Source organism: Thermobia domestica, chromosome 11 (genome assembly GCF_964235325.1).
Source record: "Thermobia domestica chromosome 11, izTheDome1.hap1.1, whole genome shotgun sequence".
Taxonomy (NCBI): Eukaryota; Metazoa; Arthropoda; class Insecta; order Zygentoma; family Lepismatidae; genus Thermobia; species Thermobia domestica.
The window spans coordinates 158,715,004-158,737,805 of NC_137464.1; the positions used below are offsets into that span (position 1 = coordinate 158,715,004).

At 35.7% G+C, this 22,802-nt stretch overlaps 1 protein-coding gene and 1 pseudogene across 6 annotated transcripts in view; both read right to left on the reverse strand.

Moving 5' to 3' along the window:
• The window catches only part of LOC145664526 (protein yellow pseudogene), a 40,062-nt pseudogene extending 27,678 nt beyond the window's left edge, over window positions 1-12,384 (reverse strand). The window contains exons 1-2 of one of the 2 annotated variants that reach the window (XR_014127459.1): window positions 12,135-12,384; window positions 495-582 (exon numbers count right to left, since the gene is read on the reverse strand). The product of XR_014127459.1 is annotated as a protein yellow pseudogene, transcript variant X2 (transcript). The remainder of the gene's footprint in view (window positions 1-494; window positions 583-12,134) is intronic. The other variant, XR_014127458.1, reaches the window with a different exon arrangement.
• Window positions 1-22,802, reverse strand: part of LOC145664525 (protein yellow-like) — a 129,287-nt gene that overhangs the window by 62,361 nt on the left and 44,124 nt on the right. Inside the window, exon 1 of one of the 4 annotated variants that reach the window (XM_081731266.1) lies at window positions 12,922-13,098. The exons of the other annotated variants lie outside the window; for them this stretch is intronic. The gene's annotated coding sequence lies outside the window, so the exon portion shown is untranslated. Of the gene's footprint in view, window positions 1-12,921; window positions 13,099-22,802 lie in introns of those variants that run through there. 4 annotated transcript variants of the gene reach the window in all.

Consider the following 22,802-nt stretch of genomic DNA (forward strand, 5'->3'; position numbering starts at 1 on the left):
TAGTCACATTGTAGTATATGTTTAACTGCACTTCGATGCATATTTTCATCGTACTCGCACCGTATTTCATCTCATTACCCACAATATGTGTAACCAGTGCCCCTATCCCCCCCCCCATAAGTACGGAACGGTTGCGATCGAGGGTTTTCACCGCCTATGGATTTTCTTGTTCACGAACAAAAATCGATTGATTATAGTCTAGTTCCACATTTCGTGTACAAAAAAAAAAAAAGATATCTTGTTAGAGGAAACTGCAGACAAAAAAAAAAAAAATATCGAGAAAACCACTGGCCGAGGCAAACTGGCCTCTGGTCGAAGTCATTGCAATATTGGACCTTGTCTTATAGATATTTCACTAGTAGTGCAAAGTTCTGAAATAAGGATATTTAGAAGAGTTGAAAGCAATTTGAATAAATTCAATTTTTTAATTTGGTAGATCTACTACTATTGAGCAAAGTTGCTTTAAAGCTTTCCTTTATCAGTGTGTAACTTACCAAACTGCTTTTTGGCAGAGTCTCGAGCACGGTTGTCTTATAGGTGGTTCTCTCTTCCACTCTGGCAGCTTTTAGTTTTGAAACTGACCTACATTAATTAAAATTACTGTATTTAATATAATGAATCACCTCCCTGGGTTTAACAATTACGAAAACTGTGTGTGTAATTATTTCCTCCAAAAAACACCTCATTTGAAATACGAAAAGCTGTAATGCAATGGAAACTAACCTGAAGGCTAGGAACCAAAACCAAAGTGGAAAAATCGTTCAGTCAGAGAAACTTTCCCCGTATTTCCTGTTATGAATAACTCCGGAAATCTTTTCGTAATTTTAGTGGAAACTATTTTTGGTAATGACCTTCTCAACATCCTCTAAATTTTGGCAGTAGATCGTTATAATATTATTGTAATAATTAAGACCTAATTTTACACAATTTTAAAGACTTATCAAGTGAAACTAATAAATATTGATTTCAAGCTCTATAGAGCGCGTAATAAATATTGCATGTTAGTTTTAAATGCTATTTTAGAAGCATTTACGTAAGCCTGTGATAGAACAAACCTAATTTCGAAACTTCTATGTTAAAATTTGTTCTTAACAGAATGAAGATTTAAAATTTTAATACCACCAATCAAAGTACTGAACAACAAAAGTAAGTAACATTATTTTCGCAGCTTTAAATAAAGTCTCAATGTCTTCAAGATTATATATTATCAAATTTTTCGTAACTTCGAACTGAACACGTTAATTTCGGAGCTTCATTTCAATATTATATGTATAATACCTGAAGTAACCAAGTAGTCTATATAACTTTATATTATAAAAACCTAGAATTCAATCAAATTCAAAAAGAATTTAAATCTTAGTTTAACGTAGCTGCGCCAAAGTCAAACGATATAGTCATGATGGTGCTACCACTTAAAAGTCTCATACGCAGAGTTTAGTTGTCTTCCTTACCAGTCAATAAAAAGATTTTATTGATCTAAAGGAAGGGGGATACTTTATTAGTTAAGTCGACCTTCAACTGTTGTTACAACGCGGTCGCGAATGCTTGACACTGATTGTACTGTTTCTGTTATTTTTAAGTCCAGAAAATGGATTAAAATTTAAAAGAGCTTCCTCCGGACATGATTGTTCATTCAGTTAAGAATCGATGAAAAATAGAATATTCGTACATCTGTAAGCAGGGACTTTGAAATTTTTATTTTTATTTTTATTTTTATTATTATTATTATTATTATTATTATTATTATTATTATTATTATTATTATTATTATTATTATTATACAGGGCAAGTGAAAATGATGGATCCGATTTCAGAAATTTATTCTGTAAAATGTAAGAAACATGTTATTGTAAGACATGCGCTTTGAAAGTTCCAAAATTTAGTTTCCACGCAATGTTTCTACAGGGTGATTTATTATTATTATTATTATTATTATTATTATTATTATTATTATTATTATTATTATTATTATTATTATTATTATTATTATTATTGACGACACGGATTTCATTTGGGTCTAGAATTTCTAACAGATGTCCGATTTTCATGTGGTTTGTGGCAAATGATCAAGGATGGATGAGAGATTTATGGGACCGTGTTTACTGGTTTAAATTCATCCGGAGTACCTATCGGCCACGCCGCAAAATATTTGCCAGTGTACCTTACAATTGGAATCAAGTGCGGTGCGGTGTGAAGATTTGAGTTTTCTTCGTACATGGAAACCTTACCAAGGTCAATAAGAATAAAAAATAGGAAACTAGGCCGTTGCATTGGGAATTGTGCTGTACAATTCTCTGCTACGGGAGCAGGAAAACTGTGTACGGAAAACTCTGTGTGGGGAAAACTCTCTGTGGGGAATGTTAGGTGTAAAGAAAGATTCGTTGTAGTAGGCCGTAGGATTTATTAACAACTCAACTTTGAGGATAAACGAGCCTATTAGTTTGAAGTTCAAATTTTGTGTAGAACGTACTTTTACTGTCTACTATCATTTTTACTGTTTACTCTCTACTTTATATTGCTTTATATTGAATTGTTCCTGAAATTATTGGAATTCTAGATTTCGAGGGATTTTAACATTTTATAGCCCTTATATGACGAGAAATTTGTCCTCCAATCAGACATTTTAGTCCTCAAAGTCCTCCAATCAGACACTTTAGTTTGTTTACCTTAAGGCAAACAAACTAAAGTGTCTGATTGGAGGAGAAGTCAACTATTTGTACACCTATTATCTGATAAAACCATCCTGCTTTATATTGCCCTTTCCACTAAGACTTTTTTGATCAATATATTTTTGCATCTTACATATGTATATACAGAGTGATTCTTTGAAAACTCACGGATTTCATTTGGCTCTAGAATTTCTAACTGAAGTCAGATTTTCATGCGGTTTGCTGCAAATCGTCAAGGAGGGATGGGAGATTTATGGGACTATGTTTACTGGTTTAAATTCATCCGAGGTAATATAGAGCAGGCCGCAAGAAAAACAGCAAATATTCGCCATTGTACGTTACAGTTCGAATGAGATATTGGATATTTGAAGCGAAATCACATGCTGAATTGAGATTTCTTGGGTGAGAGTCGGTACCTGACATCTTTCACAACATCCGTCAGCGAGGTCCTATGCTTCCCTGTCTTCCTCAGAAGCGATCCGGTTTCCTGCAATTTATTCACTAACGACCATATTATGTTCCTGTCTGGGGCAGAACGTGAGGCAAAGTTGCGTGCGTGTAAATGCCCTTTGCGTAGTAACCACAGATCCCGTTCTCCAAAAACTTTTTAATGATAAAATCACGTTGCTCCAAAGAGTACATTATTGTAACTGTGTCCTGATCATATTGATACAGTAGCACAGCATAATTCTCAATACAATGGCCCAGTTTCTTGTTTCTTATTGACCGTCGCGAGATTGCCATCTAACGAAGAAACTCAAATCTCCACACCGCACCTCACCTAATTCCAATTCGATACAGTGGCGAATATTTGCTGTTTTTCTAGAGACGTGGCCGATATTACCCCAAATGAATTTAAACCAGTAAACATAGTTCCATAAATCTCCCAACGTTCCTTGATCATTTGCCACAAACCGCATGAAAATTGGACTTCAGTTAGAAACTCTAGACCCAAAGGAAATCCGTGAGTTTCAAAAGAATTACCTTGTATATGTTCTATGGTGTACTATAGGAAAGGTGTTTTTAGTTGTTCCTATAACTATTCTCTGAACTTATAATTGTTTTATTTCTGACAAAAAGTGTCAGCTTCATTGTGTGATGAAAAGTAGTTTATAGTGATACTCCACGAAAGACGTGCAAGAGGTAGTGGACTGAAGGCAAAAAAATAAATTTGCCTTTCTTAAAATAGGAAATAACATTTTATTCGTTACATTTTATGGTTTTCGTCTCCACAATATGAAGTGTCGTAAATTATCGTAAGTGGTAATATTTAATATGTATTACACCGAATCTACCTTACACCTAAATTTCCCCACACCGAATTTTCCTAGACCCCTCTGCTACTGTGTGAGTATAATCATCTTTATATATATATATTAATCAAGAAATACCACTTATAGTGATGGTAACATATGTATAAAGCAAATATCGACGACAAAGATAATTTTGAAGATAAATTGGGAAGTGAGTGCCGGAGTCGCTAAGTGTTAAAATAGAAATGTCTCAATTAGGGTCACGAATCGCCCTTTGATACCATTCTTTACCCAAGGAAACATTTACATATCGGGAAAGCGGCTCATTTAGTGCTGGCAGGGTAATTTCTTGTTCCGCTTTTATTAGCAAGTTACTGAAAGGTGGCCTCTGACAGACAGCTGCACATGATGTAAACAAAACGAGAGAAAGGATTGTTCGCCAATTATAGCAGGATTATTTCTAGGGATGGATACGAGTCGAGCTAAAACTCGACTCGAAACTAGAGTCAAATTTGAGTCGAGTTTCGAGTAGAGTTGAAGGAAATGTTTCGATCCGAGTTCTCGAGTCGAGTTCAAAGATGTCTGTTTCGAGTCGAGTCTCAATGAAAACGCGCTCGAACTCGCTCGTGCCCATATCTAATTATTTCACGCTGTTGCTAGGCAACGAAGGTCATTGACCACGCTACTGCCGGTAGTTGAGACGACTTTTTGAACATCCTAAGTTTGTCGACAGAGCTTTTGTCTTTGTTGCGGAGCTTCTGGCAACAGCGCCTCCAATACTCCACGTGCTTTACCCAACTGTCAGAAGCCACCTTTCCTTGCGCACACAGGGCCTAGAACTTATGGAAAAGCTTAACTCTAGAAATTTTCTCGAAAGTATGAACATGACAGAGGCTACTCTGGTACCTTCAAGTGTAAATAGGATTCGCTCTCATTTTCAATACATTAAAACCATAAAATTACCCAATATCGGAAGCTCTAAATTAGTTTAAAACATCTTTATTTTCTATCAAAATAAACTTTAGTGTACTGAAATGTTAATGAAATACGAAAAAATATTGTAGAAGTTTCAGTAAAATGTTAGATTTTAAGTAAATTTCTGAAGACTAAAATTATTTTGTATATAGGAGGAAAAAACAATCCTGAAAATTTCAGTTTAAAACGCGGCATGTATACGTTAAGCTATGTTGTTTTTGGGGTTCTGAAGATACGGATAAAAACCTATAAAACACTTATTTTCTTTCCTCTCCAACCGAAGAAACTCGAAAGCTGTTGAAAGCTGTTTTTTTTTTTATTATTATTTTAAATAATTGCACTACATAGAAGAAACTCGATTTCTAGCGTATTTGCATTATTTATTTGATGTCTAGAAACTTATCCCACTTTTTTTTTTCCTACAGGACAAACACAAGATTGATGAAAGTGAATGATTATGGGATAAATAACGGAATGATGGGAAAAAATCAAACACCGAAAAACCCCACCAACACAATGTTTTCTACCACAAACTCTCAGTCTGGGATTAAATCCGAGATTTCGCACCAGAAGTGAGTGCTCCACTATTGAGCTATTTGCCCTTCATCTGATTTTGACCGCATTAGATTGATATATTACTTGTGAATGTGACCGAGAAAAAGTTATGGATACTAAAGTTCCATATCAGAAATTCAAACATTCCTAAACCTGATATTTAACTTTCCTCTTGTATTTTATACGAGGCGAATAGCGGCTGTGATAGAGCCTAGCTGGTGCATAGGGGCCCTGGTTCGATCCCTAGCCAAGTTAGTTTGTGGTTGACAATATAGTGTCCATAGGTTTTCTCGGGGTACTCCCGTTTCTTCCCACATTTCTATTCCACTGATTCTTCCAGCATCATTCACTTGCCTTAATCATCCGTCTCCCTTAGCCAAAGGGCGTAATTGTTAAGCGTTAAACTGAAAAGCTAATATGGTGCACTGTGAGGCTATAGACGGTACGGTTGGGTCAGATCCGACCCAGTGCTGTTTTAGATTTAAAACTTCTGAGACAATAGTACTTTTAAGGAGCATATACGTATATAATTTATGATACATTTAATGAGATCTGATTCAGAAAATCTACGAACAGGAAAAAATGACGTCAATGGAGGGATTATTATACTTATTTTCAAGAAGGGAGATGTAAGGAAGTGTGGAAATTACAGAAGAATCAAACTAATGTCATATGATTAAGATGTGAAAGAAAATCTTAAAAGGGCGAATCCGGAAACACAAATAGAACAATTTGGATCCAGGGGAAAATATAACGCACGTAAGTTTTATACCTAAAAAATGTAAAAATATCATGAAAATAAATAGGATTGCATTTGATCTTTATTGGTTTTTATCAAAACGCCTACGACAGTGTGTCATGTCAGAAAATATGAGATGTCTGAGGAAGAAAGGAGTGCCAGCGAAATATGTAAGGATAATCCAAGATAAGTAAATAGGAACTATGACCCAAGTATGGAATTAACACGCCAAATCCCTGTTAGGGTTGGATTACACCAGATTTCAACGTTGTCATGGATGTCTAACTCAAGATGTGAGGCATGAAGCCCCCTTCCGTGGTATATGTTTGCCGACGATATTGTACTATGCAGTAAAGTTAAAAGGAAACTCTCGAGTCGGAGAAAGTCATTGGAAGATAAAGACCTAAAATTAGTAGAAAGGGAACTATCTCAAGTTCATCGGAGAGTGAAGTTTTTGAGTATTTTATTTTTAGTTTAATGTCCCGTTCAGGAGTGAGGCTATACGAGACGTGGACCTAAAGCTTAACATGGGATCTGAACAACATTAGTTCCCGCTGGGAATCGAACCCGGGTGTCCCACGCCAAAGGCGCGTACACTAACCGCTTAGCCACGAGAAAGCTCTACGAAAAGTGGAATAAAGAAAGCTATAAGAACAATTGAAATTAAATGAAATCTAAGTTTAACGTCCCACGGGTATGCCGGTTAGGCTAAAGGAGACTGTGATAATAAGAAATGAGTAAAATGAAGAAAGTGGGAGGAAACGGGAGAACCCAGAGAAAACCCACGAGCACGGTGTTTGTCCTCCACAAAGTCTACACGGCACGAGCTGGGATCGAACCAGGGACCCCAAGCACCGAAGGTGAACGCTCTACCACTGAGCCACCGCGCCCCCTACAAGAACAATTGAATTGAGTGAAAAACTTGAAGGGCCTTATGCAGGTGTCTTCCCGTTTGGTCTATTCCTGTTTCGCCTACAGACCTTCCAGCAATTTTATCATCTCAATTTCATCTTATCTGTAAGTAAAACGAGTATTCTCGTTTTGCCTATTCCCGTTTCGCCTACGCTCACTCAAGAGATATTTAGTGTTTAAGGGAATTTTTGAACTTTTGAGGTGGGAACGCAATGTAAAGATAATGAAAATATTAATATACCGACTAAATGCAATCATGCCATTTTCAAGTTAAATCTATGGAAATTAGTCAGTCTAGGAAATAATAAATTAAACCAATAAACTTAGAGCAAAGAAAATTCCAGAATTAACACTGCATAGCAATCCTTTTGTTGTCTAAAATTCTCATACTAATTAATAAATGCTGTAGTAAGTTTGGCTTTTCTCTAAATTGTTTCTAAGTTTATGCTTAAATTTCTCAATTTTTTGTTTGTTAAGGTTACGAGTAAGATAGATTAAGTGTGTTATATTTTTTAATGTGATTCAGCAACGTTCAATTCCGTCGTTGTATGTTATCACTGTGTTCACTTTAAACTATGTTCTTTGACTCAAGGCTTATCCTAGCCCATCAACCCTATAAAATTAATTCCTTTATTATGAGAAATTTCGAATAAAAATTAATAATTTAAGTAAAATAAGTTTAAAGAAATTCATATTTGGAAGATAATTAACTCCCATTCGAGCTATTCCGTCCTTTACTCAAGAGCCGCGTTAAGTACTATCAAAGCAAAACAGCTTCCATCTCTCTTCATTCCGAGAAACTGGTACTCAATTTATTCAAACAGGAAGAACGAGGAAGAGAACTAACTCCGTTTACTTCACCTCTGCTACCTTTGGTTCAATACTCGTCCACCACTCTGGACATGAATCAAGCATTCAAAATTGAATTTAATAGCCAGCATTCATGCTATCCTGAGCCTCCGGACTTCAATTTTACTCTACTTGCAATATAACAAGTATTTCTGTATTCAGGTAAAGTTACTTCCACTCACTACTAAAGCTGAAAAATTACATTAAGAAATTTTCCTAGCAAAGGAGTTAGAGGGTATAATGGTTCATCTCTCAGAACTACGGGAGTACCGACTAGCTTGTAAAGTTCGAGAAACTGATCTTGAATAGCTAGTCACTTGCCTTTTTAAACTGTTCTGTGAGCTCGTAAAAAAATAGAACGTTAGACGTTACGATCATAAAGTATAAGGAAAACCAGCAGTCATTTTTTTAATGCGTCATTTTGTATCAATAGCTTTGTAAGCTTTTTGCACTTTACAAAAGTTTGAGATAAACTCTGTAGCTCCTTTATTCCTGAACATTAATTTGAAACTGAAAAACAATTTAAAGTAAATTAAATGACCTACTTGATACTTAGTGTGTATTTGAGCCTGCTGTACCATAGATACCATTAAAACGTTTTTGAATGTTATAGTTAGGGCCAGGAAGTGAGGAAAAATCATCATTTACGAGTGCCCGAAGACGAGGCTTAATATATGTTCAGTTAGGGTCATTGTAGGCCAGAAAATTGTGGATTTTATTTGTCCTTTTTTGCCTTTTTCGGCATTTGTTTGTTGGTCTTTTTTAAAGCTTTTTATAGGACTTAACTTCTTTTTGGAACTTCATCTTTTGAATATAAATTTACTGGCCATTAACTCGAATCACCACCACCTCTTAAACATCTTTTCTTTATTAAAGAAAATTCAAAAGATAAAACATTCTTCAGCGACTGGACTAATAAGGAGGCAACAATCATAAGTCAGATAAGGAGGCGTAACAATGTCCTCCAACAAGGGGCGGTGAGGGTGGGGGAGTTTTCTAATTTTAGTTTGTACTTCAGTTTGTAGAACGACAGACCGTTAACCTACCAGAAGCTTGTATTTCTTGAGAATTATATTCATTAAATATGTATTTCTATTAAATTGGTTCTTATTTTTACGTTCTTTCTTCCAGTTTTTAGGTCCTTTTTTAAATATTTTTAGGTCTTCAACTTCCGAGCCCTAGTTATAGTTTAAATAACGAAAATCGTAATTTCTGAAATTAAATTTTTAAGAGATTAAACTAAGTCCATTTCTCTCTCTCTCTCTCTCTCTCTCTCTCTCTCTCTCTCTCGATTTCATTATACCCAGTGTCGTAGCGCCCGATAGCTAATGGAGCCCTGTCTAATGATGTGCATAACGAGCATGAAAAGTGAATGGACCAGAACAGTATTAGATGAAATAGTAACTGTCTATTTCAATATTTTAAATATTTTAAAAGAAATATTGAAAAAATACAGGAGCTACAGAGTTTAGAACAAACCTTTATCACGTAAGTCCAAAATTAGCTCAAACAGCTATGCAAAACGGTCCCTCAAAAACAAACTAAACATCTAAACAAAAATGAATGAATACTTGTTTTATAGTACAATTGAGTAGTTTGATGTAATAAGGGCATAAGCGAGTCCTTTTTTTGCATCAAATGCATTTGTGGCTTTTGCCATGCTTGTTTAGCCTCCTGGTAACATTTCAATTCAGTATCTGAATAAAACGCTGCATATTACATTGTTTTATGCAAGAAAAAAACACTACTTAAATTTTCAATATAGTTTTTCTCCAACTGCATTTTTCCGACTTACGCCGTTATTGCATCAAACTCTTCAATTTTATGTTTTTATATTTTGATAGCGACCATATTGGTTGATTTGAAATGGATTGACCCTAGGTTGAGCATCATTCTAGTTGGTTTTTCTAAAACGGTTTTAAAACCTCCTATCTTCTCCCTTTACCCTTATACTATTCAGAAAATTCAAATCATCTTTATAAAATTTACAATGTTACTAATATGTAAGACAGAATTACTAGAATAATCGTGATTACGTTTTTAATTTCGTGTCCTTCCTAGATTTATTGTGCTAACTCCAAATTGGAGGACATATCTACTTTTTATATAAATATAGCCCCACTTTCCCTACTTATTCCTGTTTTGGTTTACGTTGAAACGTGGATTTTAATAAATATTTTTACAATGACTGCTTTTACCTAGTAAAAAGTAAATCTGAAAAGCAAATTTAACATCTTCAAGGAGAGTAATTTTAAAAACCGCATTTTTGAAAAATGGTGGCCTTTGGAACAACTACTAGTGGCACCACACGTCTTTGTCTAAAATCACAGTCAATCACGTCAGTGCTGTTGCTGACGGTGAGAAATAAACTTGTTCATAAATCTTTGCAGAAAAAGTCCCTCAGACACTAAATATCCCTCGTCGAGTGAGTGTAGGCAAAACGGGAATACCCGTTTGGCCTACATCTAAGATGAGATTCAGATAATGATACATATTGCTGGAAGGTTCATAGGTGAAACGGGAATGAACCCTTATGCATAGTCGTTCTTACGCGTGATTAGTGCCATACTAAAGAGTTCGCTTAACATGTTTCCTGCAGTAGTAAGGCCTTTAGTATGACACTGATCATATGCCGTAACTACTTTCTATAAGGCGGTAAATGTTTAGGCTCATCTGTTGCCAAGAACAGTGGTTTGAGCGGGGAAAAAGTGTGTAGGGATGAGTTTTGTGAGACCGCAGAACAATGGTAAACAATAGAGGGATAATTTACAAAATGGTCAATGAAGAAAACACAGAAGAAAACATTGAATGTTACTGAAAAGAGAATGCTGCGAAGGATGTGTGGGATAAGAGTGAGTGGAGTGAGAGAGTAAGGAAAACAACTAAAGTCATTTGAAGAAAATCCCTGAAGACTCAACTGATATTGATATCTAATGAGAAGAAAAACTCCTGTGGTTACAAGGGTGGTTGCAATGAAAGTGGATGGGAAGAGAAATAGAGGAATATCAAGAAGGAAATTGATAGATACGGTTAAGAATTATTTTAGGGAGGAAATCATGAAAGGAAAAAATTCTGGGATAGGGCTTTATGAAGATGACTTATCAGAAATAAGCCCACATAAATGTTGAAAAAGACAGAAGATAATAAATTACTTAACTTTTTCCTTGAAACCAGACAAGGTACTCACTATACAGAATTAAAAAATATATATATATATCTACGGGAAGGAAAAAAGCAAAAGTACGTTCTTGAGTGGGATTCGTTCCAGACCATATTATTTAAAGGTTAATTGTAACGAACTATTTTCCACAATGCAGTTAAAATATTATTAATAGCAGAAGTTCTCTTCATGCTAGATGGCCACGCAGTTTACGTGCGCGTAGTACCGAGTTTGATACCCGGCTGTCCCGAATAAAAACATTCATAATGGTTCTTTCTCGTTTAACGTTCCATGTTTATGCTCCGAGGCTAAGGGAGACGGCGATGACAATAATGGACGAAATTGTGAACTGGAGAAAGTGGGAGGATACAGGAGAACCCCGAGAAACTCCACGCAGACAGTACTTTTGTCCACCACAAAGCCTACTTAGCGCGTGCTGGTATCGAACCAAGAACCCTTGCAACAGAGGTGAGCGCTCTAACCATTGAGCACAGCGACCCCCCCCCCATAGGGATTCCGACCACTTCAAGCAATACGAGCTCTCATGTCATCTGCTAGAAAAGAGCATTAAACATCAATGAAATCCCCTTAATTAATACCAGAAAATTTAAGTCAGTTTCTAAATTTAACTGTAGGCTAAGTTTAGACCATATATTTAAACCTCGTAATTGAATAAAACAGATCATACATATTGTATTTACTATTAAACTTTAATAGCCTTCAGAGAAGTTTTCAGAACTTTCGTTGAATATACAAACGCATTTTCTCAGTTATATTTAGAATTATCTTGAGCATTTGTAATAGACACGAACGTTAACAAATAAATAATATTTTGATATCTTCCCTATATTTCTGTACAATTATGAAGAACATTTTCGTAAACTCATTATATGATAGCCCTTTTTGTATTTTACAATAATTTACTCTTACAGCACACACACAATGTTTATATTTAAATTATACAGCCTTATATAACTATTATATAAATTAATGTAAAATAATAAATTAATAATTGTGCTTACCTTGTATAATGAAGATAGAAGAATGTCAACTTGGGCGATCTTCGTCCTATGACACAATTTAACAATGTGTGGCTCTGCTGGGAACTCCTTCTCAGCCGAGGTATGATGACCGCATCGACTGCAGCTGAGGTGCTTCTTCCAGGTAATCCGTAAACAACAGGCTGTTACTTCGAAGGTCGAGGCCTCTGTAACGTAACTGGGTGATTCTTTCTTTTGCGTTGCCAACCCTTGACGGAATTCCTCCGCGGAAAATTTTATTGTACGCACTGTATCATACACGTTAATATACGCACGCTCAAGGTCACTGTCCTAGCAACCAACAACATAATGATTTACGAAGGATGATTCATTCTCTCTTCTTTTCTTTGTATATTATTTTTGTGTATATCACTTGTTTGTGTAAACTTGCACAGAAAATAGATTGATTTCTTAAAATATTGTTTCATGGCTATTTTACACGAAAAGTGGAAATTCTGTACAAACATTGGAATAGTGATGTAATATGGATGTAAGCAATTACACGGACTTTCCAAAAACCGAATAGTTATTACTATCATCTTTACCGCCCATAAACCACTTAATTATTCATAACGACTAAAAAAAAAAAAAAAGTTGTATTTCTCAAAGTGTACGTCGCAACCCATTGGTGAAAGGGTCGCGAGGTTTTAAGTGGGTCACGAGTTTTTCCTTTTAAGGGGATGTCTACCCACTTGCAAGTGTTTCAGGATCCCTATAAGATAACACGTAGATATTTCTATGTGAATATTTAACAAGATATTGCACTTACCGTCTCAAAATTTTCCATGATATTTTCCAACAGCAATACCTATATGTTCACGGTTTCTGTTTTTGATTTAATGCCCCAGATCAATTTAGATTAATTATAATGTATACTTCCGTTTACACTTGGCAACGTAGAGGATAGAATTTCTCCAGGAATTGAGAGCTCTCTGCTGAACCTCTAGCCCTAATAGTCTTCGCGTCACGTGGTAGTGATTTATGAGCGCTTCTGGCTAAAAACAAATGTTGTCTCTGTTTCTTCCTTTTTTTTTTTTTTTTGTCAAAAACTTGTTTTGGGCAGCTTTGTCCTCAGTTTCTTCCACTGCCTCTATCGAGATAGCAGTTATACAATGGAGATCGTTTGCAGATCTCATAGCAGATAATGTAACATTCTTTGAAGAAACTCGAAGACTGACATACGAACCGCGTGACAATTTGGGTAGGGAATCTGGAGCGTTGCAATTTTGTGTTCTGAAGTCCGCCTTATCACACAAGACGAAATGACCATAAACAAGAGACTTGTGAAGGAAGAAGGAAAATGTTCTTAGTAATTGTATCCAATTGTTTCCACATTTTTCACCTTTCCCCCCGAAAGATCCCTTCGAAAAGGGAAAGAGGGGAGGGTGATTTTGTGACCCTTGAGTTTTAGAATAGTCTTGAAATGAACTGCAAAGTGCACTTACTGGAAATTCTACTGTCGTTGTGCTATAATATCTGTGTTGCAAGAAGTGTGACAAAATGAAGGAATCAAAGAGGAAAAGAATTTGGTACTCTCTCCTTCCAAAAAAGAAGTCTCGCCAAGCTATAGTGCGTCCAGTAAGAGAACGTCTCTGACAGCTCGCAGTGACATTGCCACTACTTGCGTGTCAAGGTTTTTTCGGTGCAGCTGTAGTGGCAATTTAATTAATGGTATACGACAGAGTGATCGTGGTTGGTAACACTGGTATCAAAGTGGGGGCTGCAATATCCCACCGCATGTGATAAGAAACGTCAGAGACCATCTCTTGTTGGCCGTTAATTCATATGTGTGGTCGATCTCAGAGTATGGAGTTCAGAGACTGGATAGTTAATACTTACCATTCAGGATTACCTTACAACCAATTAAATTCCATTTTCACCTAGCTTGGGCTGGGTTTGGGCAACTCCCTCTTGTGCAGTCGCCTGGACCCAGATCAGGCTCGTATTTATGGACATGTGTCTATTTCCGGATCACTTCGGAATTGATCCTTTGTTAATAACCATTCAAGTTCATTACTATATTTCCTGAATTATCCAGTAATCCTTTCTCCTCCAATCCTTTATCTTTCTTCATTCTTTCTCTTTTTCTTTTCTTCTCTGCCTCCCTCTGCTACTCTTCTTTCTCACTCTTCTTTTTCCTAACACTAACAAAACTGAAAAACGGTGTCGTGACGGGGATTAGTCGCTATCAGCACGGTCAATAAGTTGTTTCGAGTTTTTTTTTCTTTCTTCGGGAGTCCGATATGGAATGATTAACTCGAAAATGAACATATACAGAAAGAATAATAATAATAAAATTTATTCATGATTTCAATTATCAGATAGGAGAGTATTGTATTTCTTCCTTACTTCGGGCGACTCCTCCTTCCACCCACGAATAAAATTACCCGTATACATGACAGTAGGAAGGTATTTCGTTGAAAAATATGCTTTTTGTAGGATCATTTTAATTTCGGGCATATAGTCATTCTACTCCTTTTCATAATGTAATTAATATAGATATATGCACAGTATAAATGTAATGTGTTAGAGATGTAATAAACTATTTCGTTGATAATTGTTTTTGGTAGAATCATTTGAATTTCAAGCATAACGTCATACTAAGGGGTACCATAGTCTTGTGGTTAAAACTTTTGACTCCTGTTCGCGTGATTCTAGGTTCGATTCCCTACTAGAATACTCAAATCATTGGCGTTTGCTCATCGTTGTGAGCCAAGCTGGGGAGCCACGTGATTAAAAGACGTGACAGTCTATAGAATTAATATAAATGTATACACAGTACAAATGTTGTTTGACAGTAGTAAGGTATTTCGTTGATATGTATATACTATTTCTAGGATGTATACATTTCTTTGTATACGACTTTTATAATGTATAATGTATTCTTATAATCAAGAACGAAATTTTAAAATTCTTCTTCTTATTATTATTATTAAGTATTCTGCCTTTTGGCCGGTCCTGGGACTGATGAGATTTTTTTCGTTTCTTCTTAATTTTCAGTTTGGACCTTGAAATATTTCTTCCATGTTTCTCGATTTTCAGTTTCTTCTTAATAATAATTAATTATTAATGCTTAATAATAATTAGGCATAACAATGTTAGAAAACTGAAATATTTTAACAGAGCAGTTGATTTCCACGAATGTCTAATAACAAATTTGACCACTTGACACAAACCACTTGACACTATGGTTCGGAACTCATGACTATCATATTTGTGTTACAAGGTTATTTTCTAAAGACAGCTGTTTATTAGTCTAAAATCTAAACTCAGCAATACAGCCCATAGGGACCTGGACATGCCAACTGGTAAACATTCACAACCTAGAAGATCGTGATCAGTGCAATGACATCAAACAATCCTTTCGTCTTTCTTGGCCAGAGATCGCTACCACTTTATTCGGATAGTTCTTTATTTCTTTCACGATGTTGACTCAACTTCGGAAGTTGTGAGCTTACACTGGCAATCGAATCCTATTCTACGTACAATGGAGACACAATATAACGAGATTCAGCTAAGGAAAAACTCCTAAATAGTCATTAGTAGGAAAAGAAGCTGAGTACTATTCAGGAATGAATTGTTGATCATCTCTTAGGGGGAGGATATTTTCGAGAAAATGTACGCATGGAAAATAATAATAATAATAATAATAATAATAATAATAATAATAATAATAATAATAATAATAATAATAATAATAATAATAATAATAATAATAATAATAACACAGCTACACAAAAAGAATAAAAGTTCTGTACACCAGACCCCAGGGTATGGATTCAAAATATTTTGGTAGCCAGAATCCAAATTTCGAAACCCCAGGACGATTGACCGTGATATTTTTTTAAATGGGCGATAAACATAAGCAAACGTAAAACAGCACTTACGTTCTTCGCCCATAAAACAAAGTTGACACAGTCAAATCGTCCTGGAGTTTCGAAATTTGGGTTCTGGGTACCAAAATACATCGAATCAATACCCTGGGGTCCAGTGCACAGAACTTTTATTTATTTCTTGGCCCCCCAAGCCAAATCTGAAATGACGCTACTGCCCGAACCTCTCCCGGGCCCGAAGTGATACATTCTTTGTAGGCCCGAGCACGTGCAGACCTCTAGTGCAGAGGCGTTTCAAGTGGTGGGCGACTGCCCACGGCCTTGCATCTTGAGGGACCTCGCAAAGACCAACGAGCCTAAATCGATTTAGCACTCACTTTTGTCGATGCAACAATAGAAACAAATATGAATTCGGACTTAATTACAGAAAAACAATACGCTTCAAACTAACTTTTCATCTATTCGTATATATTAGATCGCTAGCATACGCGACAGGAGGCGAGTTTATTTTAAAATTGCAATAATGAATGTGTATAAGTCTTTATCGTTGAGATGAATTGTTTTCGATAAATTTTATTATAATTAGCAATTTTTAAAAAAGGGGGCAGGAAGGACTCGTAAACCTTATTCGCCTTCTGTGCAGATGGTATGGTAAAAATCAATACTGGATAATGAAAGTGTAAGTGTAAAGGCTAATATGGAACAGAGAAACAAAAGAGAACTTCTTCAGAAGGGAATTGGGAGGGGAGGGGATGAGAGTACAATGCTGTGATACTTAAAATGCGTCTTGATTTGTATACTTCAACAAACTTTTCTTATTAGATTACGCAATTTCTAGTTTCTTACTCCGATTATTCAAAGTATTCAAATGTTCTCGGAGGGAGTGACCGCCCCTCCCTTTAATCCGTCCGTGGTGTCATTCAGTTTGGCTTTTCGCTACTAATTCAAAGTGCTTTCCGAAACAAGTTGTCTTCTTGTGACAGCAGGGGGTGGAAGAAACAAACAAACCGTGAAAGGAAGAAAGAAGAGGTTTTGGGCTCTTCCAGTCCAGACCATTCTAACCACTGAGAAGTGAGAATCACAACGTGATTTTTCTGGTAAGATCGTCCTTTTAAAAGCAGCTAACAAGCAAACAGATGGTCAGCCCTCTCCCCTCTGCAGCATACTTTTTATTCTCTGTTGCCAAACTTACTGAAGAATATATTGCAATTAATCTAACGCATGTAACGTAAATTGGAGACCGTGGTTGGATTTATATGGGTCTTGTGTATTTGTATTAAAAATTTCAAGTTATTACCTGCAATACTTTGTTAGAAATTACCATATTAAATTTTACATGTTATCAAATGGAGAGTTAGAAACCTAAGCAGAGATGGTAGAAGATCCCCTTAATTGCGAAAATTTTATTTTGATGCAGAATCATATGTTGTGAAGTACTATTCAGAAAACGAAAATTGGAAGCATTTATTAATGAGATGAAGAGTAAGTGGTTATTTAGTGCCCTGCCCTGTTGTACAGTCAATAGGGATGCTGGGTTAGGATGGAGAAAGAGTGGGTGAGTCAAAATCTTTCACGGGGTAGTGCATTAGTCGGGAATAGTGTTAGTTCTGTATTACCTTTCTATAGAAACACTTTAACCCTTATTGCGCATATGTACAATTTCATATGATACAGTTACTGAAAAAGAAATTTACATTACACTTGCTTGATCATCACCGACTGATATTCTCGTACCGACAGGGCCACTATATTCATAAATTTGCATTTTTCCAGCACATGGTTCGATTTTTATGTGAAAACTTTAGCTTGGGTTTGCTATGTTAAAAAAAGTATGAAAGATGCCGGATTAATTATAGATGAGGGGCAAGAAATTAAATAAATAACACTGAAACCTAATATGTGCTTACTTGATTTCTTTTGAATATGCAGGATTAATATATTTTAGATTAAGCATGCATTAAAGTAACACATAGATCATCGCTTTATAGCTCAAAGGAAGAACAAGTCAAACCCTCTTCAATCCGTCCCTTCCTCAATATTGTACAGTACAAATTGGGTTTCGACACCTAGCCTCAGATCAAAACCAACAGTATAATATTTCAAGACTTGATTTTGTTCATTTATTTAGATTTTATTTTGATTTAAAATTGAGTTTAGCATCCCTTTCAGCAGCGAGGCTATATGAGATGTGAACCTACAGCTTAACGTGGGATCCGAACCATATGAGTTCTCGCCGGGAATCGAACCCGGGTCTTCCACGCAAAAGGCACGTACGCTAATCGTTTAGCCAGGAGGGAGCTCGTCCATTCGTTTAGAGCTAACGCTTTTTTTTTTTTTTAAGCAATAAAGCTCCATCAGACCTGCATTTTAACTCGCGATACAAACTAACTGACCGGGCACGTACTAAAGAGATGTATTTCGAGAGGAGACCAAAGCTTTTACGAAAGTCCAAATTCAGCATGAGGATAAATTATATTAAAATTTGTAAAATCATCCCTAAAATTAGATTAAATATACAGAGAAGTCTGGATTTCCGGGGAGAAGTCCGGATCCGCAGGGACCATCTCCTGCGTACGTCCCTGCAGCTGAGCTCCCATCGGGAATCGAATTGAGATTTCCCGCGCTAGAAATGAGAACAATAACCACTTTGCCTCGAGAAAGCTTGAGAAACGTTGGGTGCAAGGAACAGAAGAACGATCAACAAATTAAGAGTGTACGCAGCTTAGAAATGAAATTTCTTCTACACATTATATTTGCTTTATGTTAATTTCACTTTTTTCTTTTCAATATCACAAAGAGATTTCTCAAATCAAGAAGAAAAATGCACCTTAGTGTTATACTGATCCCAAACCATATAGTATTAAGGATATGAGGGAGGATACATATCCCTCCCTGATATCAGAGAATGTGAAAAGATCTAAAATGTTATTTTATCTGGCATAAACTTGAGAATTTGTAGAGGAAAAACTCTGATTCCCGCATATCCACTCTTCAGTTTGATCTTGTACAGATACTGCATGTAAAATGCTTACACACTTTTCTACTCGTGCTCTTGTTATTTGAGATTCATTATGTGCCTATTTATTTTCTTAAAGCATAACGGAAAAGAACAACATACGATAGCATAACTTAAAGCATAACAAGCGAACAACATACGATTATATGACTTTTAACTGTATTATTGTGCAGTACAAAATTTGTTTAGTGCTAATTTGACTATTATAAAGTTTATTTTTATGTTGATTTTAAAGAACTAAGTTCAGTCACACGTAAACGTCTGGCTATGACCCTCTGGGCAAATATTCAGTTTAGGGAAGGAGGAAGGTACAGGATAAAATCGTACTAGCCTGCATTGAAGACAAATCAATCTGTCTCCTGGTACAGATAATGGGAAATCCCCAGAGTATACCCCGGGGGCATGAGTAACTTGAGTTTGCTGTTTATCAGCTTGATGTTTAGAGATATGATGATTTTAAGTCCCATTGAAATTAGAAATTGTAAGATATTTTCCTTTAAGGACTGTTTCAATATATATTTGTTACCCGTGAAAGATTTGAATACCATTCTAATAACTCAAAGTCTATCATTATCGCAGAATTCATTTAATTGTGATATTTCACAGCTAAACTGAATAAATTAAATAGCACAAGCACCACAATAGGATTCCTATATATATTCATCACTGAATGTTATACGAGTTCTTGAACAACATTAATAAGCTGGGTAAACTCTAGTTGGAGGATCTTTGGGTAAGAGACTTCAAAGCAGACATAGAAGAAAATGGGATGATAATAGGCCTATAAAGCAGGGCCTTGAGAAAGTATGAACTAATCATGACTAGAGTGATTTCCTACAAGATAGAAGATAATGTTCTTTTGTTTCTGTGGCAATGAATGTTGTTGAGTTCCCTAAGCTATAACTATAGAGTGGGAAGACCGTTACAGAATGAAGCCCTGGACTCTAGTACAGTAAAACGCCAACTGTGGTCCCTAAAAGTAACAGAAATATTCATTAAGGTTTTAAATTGTGAAGGTAGGCTACATTTCATATTTTCTAGGGGACCTAACTTCATTTTTCCTACAGGGGTTCAAATATTTTGCTTGCTTTCCCAATAAAAGATCGAAGTTATGGCGCTGGTTACTAGCCACATCTTTCTATCTACATTAATTTTGCACACTCAAAAAATGACTAACTTATATGAGTGTCCAATACACGGTGCACTCACTAGTTTATGCTACTACAGGGGGGCATCCACGAGGGAATCTACAGGATCTGGACTCCCCCCAACAAACTTCCTAACTCAACATACATTTGTACATTTTCTCAATAAAACTATAATTGTTTAACAGAGAAATTATTGATGTAGCATGAAAATTTGATGTTAAATTTCATCTGTACTCTTTCTGTTATAAAACATTCTAGTTTTATTATTTTTTACCCATGAAAATATAGGTGGAAGTATTTTACAATTACTTGTGGTCTTTTTGGGTGCAGAATGATACCCGATCAATACTACATAGACGTAGTGGCTTGTAGTATTGGACCCCCCAACAAAAATTTCTGGGTGCGCGCCTGTGTTACTACACAGGGTGGCCCAAAAGTATGTATACAGTCCCGTACTGCTAAACTCATTGCTTTTTACATCATTTCTTATTGTTATCCAACAAGTAGACTTAGTTTCTGTATTATTTATTCTTAATGTATTTTACTTATATCTTAAGCTGGGAACAGCCGAAACAAATGAGCCTATAAGCTAGAATGCTATACTTGATCAATGCAGGGGTGTATACCTACTTTTGGGCCACCCTGTGTATAGTTACAGATATATATGTGGTCAAATTAAGGAAGGGGTAAAGTTAGAGAGGTGATTATTCGTTGTTATGTTTCTTATTATACTAGAAGATTTTTTTCCGAAGGGCTTTCAACTAAAATTATGTGAAGTCTACTCGTATTTTCTATGCATGAACATGTCCTGTCAATCTTAAACACCTTGATTTAACTATCCATCATACATATATTCGATGCCATGTACATATTGTGAAGTTATGTGATCCGTAACCTTCTCCACTTACCAGTTTATTTATTTACAGAACGATAGACCCTGAAGTCAATAAATACGTTACAATATATCAGTATATTTAATGCATGATTTAATTTTTGACTATTTTATACACGCAACAAGTAGAATAAAATATCTATGCATCAAAGTGTATGTTGTATTTAACTACATTTTGAGATTTTCTATGGTATGCACAACGTTTTTCAAACTGTAATCCTGTAGCTTGAACAGTAGTCCAAAAAAGACAGAAAAGTAAAATTCAAATTAATTGTGTATCACACAGAATCTCAAACAAGTATAGATGATGCTATTTAATAATAAAGATTACACAAAATATGATACCTTATACAGATGTGTTATAAAAATCTTGATATCATCCATTTATCCAAAAAAAAAAAAAAAGTTAGTGGATTTCTTTATCAACATAAAATTAAGGAAATTTGAATTAACACTATTTTCACTGTTATGTATACTACTATATGTTCAAAATGAATACGCGACAAAACGTACCACCGACAAAACGTACCACTTACCCTGAGGGCTGCTTGTGAAGGGTTTTCTTAAAACACTTTAAATAATGACAAGCGACAAAACGTACCACTTGCCTGGAGGGCTACTTGCAAAGAGTCTTCCAATCAGCCATCAAATAATGTCAGGCGACAAAACGTACCACTTGATAGGACGGTATATAAGTATATATATATATCGGCCAAAATAAGGTTAAAAGTTGAACAGATTGGTGGTGAGAAAAGTACCGATGTAAGACCAAAACTAAGACTAAGGGATGCAAGGCCAAGACCATGCCTGCAAGATTCTCCCAACACCAAGACCATACCTGCAAGATTCTCGCCAGACCAAGACCAGCACGAATCTTGCATATGCAATATTTGAATATTTGCTGATTTCCATCACACTTTACCCAGGCTTTGGACCAGAGACGGATAGACATTATTAGAGGGGCGCGGGCGCTTTCTCCCACAAGGGCCACCAGCATCTCAATGTCACAAATCAATTGCAGTTTTCTTTCTACAGTAAGTCAATAGTATTAACAATTGACCATTAAAATCTGATATTCTTTTATCAGTATATTATTCTTAATTGTTCAAAATATTATATGAAGTTCAAGAAGAACGTATACTATATTACAAAATTACCAGATGTTTTAGTGTACTAGTTTTTGATGCTACTGTATCTATCACTTTTGCATTCGAAATATTTTTCAATAGACATCAACATAAATGTTTTCAAATGTTCCTGAGACATGGTACTCGTTAGCCTATTTTTAATGTATTTCAGTTTATTTAAGTTTTGAAAAATTTCTTTTACATGTTACCTGAGTTACGGGCAAAGTCAATAAAAATTTGTATGCTGGAAACCTGGATAAGTATTACTGCAAAATTTACAATTCTGCAAAATTAAAAAGCAGCACATTGGACAATTTTGAAACACGTTTTGCATTCGCTTTCCTTGTAAACAAATGTATTTTCTCCTAATTCTGAATCACTTGCACCATCAGGACAGTCATTTTTTCTCGGTTGTTCTCGTCATCAAGACTGACTTTCAAGGATATTCACGTCCTTCAAAAGTCCAAGAGAATACATTTATATTATCCTTGAAAACTTCTTTACTGAAGTTTTTCAGAAAATATGTAAGTTTATCGAAAGGCACGTCTGGAAGTTCTGTTACTTGGTTGAAGTGTCTAGGGTCCAAATAATCCATAAAGTACATTGATTCTTGAATCTTGAAGAAATACTCGAA